Below are 2,723 nucleotides of genomic sequence, written 5' to 3'. Positions count from 1 at the left end.
AGGAGGGAAGGGAATCCGGCTTCGAGGCTTGTGCTTAAGCACATGAGCCCTGGTAGTGTAGAGCACCATACTGTGCCGTCTGGGGCTAGTTTTGCTTGGGAGAAGCTGGCTTCCTGTCCCGGGATCTCCCCTGCCTGCCCCCCCCCCCCCCAGCTCCCTCCTACTTGGGGTATTTTGCAACCGATGGTGCACATTTTTTTTTTTTTGGCCAGTCCTGGGGCTTGGACTCAGGGCCTGAGCACTGTCCCTGGCTTCTTTTTGCTCAAGGCTAGCACTCTGCCACTTGAGCCACAGCGCCACTTCTGGCCATTTTCTGTATATGTGGTGCTGGGGAATCGAACCCAGGGCCTCATGTATACGAGGCGAGCACTCTTGCCACTAGGCCACATCCCCAGCCCCGATGGTGCACATTTTTGTTACCTGGAAACAATTAGGTGCACAATCAACAGGCACATGTCAGAAACCCATCCCCTAAACCCCATCCTGTGCTCCATCTTACAGCCCCCCTCTCTCCTTCGATCCCTCCCTCCCATCATTCACCCTCCAACCTCCATCTATCAACCTCTCTCCAACTTCCACCCTCCAACCCTCTCCTCCAAACTCTATCCTCCCCTTATACCGTCTGTTTCTCCATCCATCCTCCACCTTCCTTTCATCCTCCAGCCTCCAGTCTTAATCCTCCAGCCTCCATTCCCATATTCTCAATGTCTTCATCCTCCCTACCTTCTTAGCTCTTTCCTTCCATCTATATCCACTTCCTTCCCTCCCTCCCCCCTCCCTCCCTCCCTCCCTCCCTCCCTTCCTTCCTTTCTCCCCTCCCCTCCCTTTTCCTTCCTTTCCTCCCCGCTTCTCCCCTTCATTCCTTCTTTCCTTTTCACTGCTTACTTCCTCGTTCCTATCTTTTTTTCCTCTCCCTTCCGTTCATCCCTTCTCTTGGTAGGATTGTCCAGAGATCAGGGTTTTTTGTGTATTGTTTAATACATTACCAACACACTATTTAACATCTAGATCTTCAACGCTGCTTCTGTCTTGGGCACTGCATACGAAGCGTCCTGGGCACCGTGCTGCTCGAGATCTGCATGTGGGCTTTCCTGGGCTGTGTGGGGTTTGCAGGCCGCTGTGCGGCTTTCCTGGCTGTGTGGGGTTTGCAGGCTGCCGCTGCTCTCTGCAGATGTGGCCTGTGTTCTGTGGCCTTCATGAGCAGCCACTTCTTCGGCTTTCCATGTCCTAGAAGTGTCATCACGGCTCGGTGCTGGTGGCCGCCCCACCATCTAGGAAAGTGGTCACCAAGTCCAGAGAACACAGACTGCATCTGCAGAGAGCGGCGGCCTGCAAACCCCACAGCCCAGGAAAGCCAAGCAGCAGCCGGCAAACCCCACCCAGCAGGAAAGCCGCGTGGCGGCCTGCAAACCCACCCAGCCCAGGAAAGGCCACACGCAGATCTCAAGCAGCACAGTGCCCAGGACGCTTCATACGCAGCACCCAAGACAGAAGCAGTGTTGAAAATGTCACCATTCTCACTTTAATGGACTCACGGTTCGCTGATGAGATTGGCCATCTTGCGTGGAGTGTTCCATCCCCGATTTCCTATTCCTGGGTCACTAGTCCCCTGTGTGCGCAGGCCGTGTCCTTTCTGGAGGACTCAGCCCTACGTCCTTCACCAAGCCCGCGCAGCAGGCATGGAGGAGTGCTGAAAGCCCACGGCGTTCCCATGCTGAGGAGAGCCGGTGTCCACTGGGCTGGGAACTGGCCCCGGTGGCCATCTCCGGTCCACTACTGGTCCTCCTGTTCCGGCTTCTTCCTCACACCTCCCGGGACTCAATGGCTTCTTCCGGAGTCCAGCAGTGGTGGCCCTGAGGATTGATCCCAGTGTAGCACACCCAGAGCAACAAGCATCACACAGTAACAAAGGTGACAACCACTTCACAGTTCCCGAGGCCACAACCACCTCACAGTTCCCAAGGTGACAACCGTCACAAAGTTCTCAAGGTGACAACCATCTCACAGTTCCCAAGGCGACAACAACTCACAGTTCCCAAGGCGACAACCATTACACAGTTTCCAAGGTGACAACCATCTCAGAGTTCCCAAGGTGACAACCATCTCAGAGTTCCCAAGGGGACAACTGTCACAATTCCCAAGGGGACAACAATTGCACAGTTTCCAAGGCAACAACCAACTCCCAAGGTAACAACTACCTCACAGTTCCTAAGGCAATAACCACCTCACACTTCCCAAGGGGACAGCCACCTCACAGTTCCCAAGGCGACAACCACCTCACAGTTCCCAAGGGAACAACCACCTCACTTCCCAAGGCGACAACCACCTCACAGTTCCCAAGGCAATAAACATCTCACAGTTCCCAAGGCGACAACCATCTCAGAGTTCCCAAGGGGACACCATCTCGGGGTTCCCAAGGGAACAACCATCTCGCAGTTCCCAAGGGAACAACCATTTCGTGGTTCCCAAGGTGACAACCACCTTGCAGTTCCCAAGGTGACAACCATTTCACAGCTCCTGAGGTGACAACTATCTCAGTTCCTAAAGCAACGACCATCTCAGAGTACCAAAGGTGACACCACTTCCTGGTTGCTAAGGTCACAACCGTCTCACAGTTCCTAGGCTTGCATGCTTTCTGTGTCCCGGGCACCTCACAGTCTTCCAGGAAAGCCAGGCCCAGGGGCCCTCTCTCCTCTGAGGCGGCTGCCCCCTCTTTACCACAC

This window comes from Perognathus longimembris, chromosome 24 (genome assembly GCF_023159225.1).
Source record: "Perognathus longimembris pacificus isolate PPM17 chromosome 24, ASM2315922v1, whole genome shotgun sequence".
In the NCBI taxonomy this organism is placed as follows: domain Eukaryota; kingdom Metazoa; phylum Chordata; class Mammalia; order Rodentia; family Heteromyidae; genus Perognathus; species Perognathus longimembris.
The sequence above is the reverse complement of the archived record's forward strand: the minus strand, read 5'-3'. Positions refer to the sequence as shown.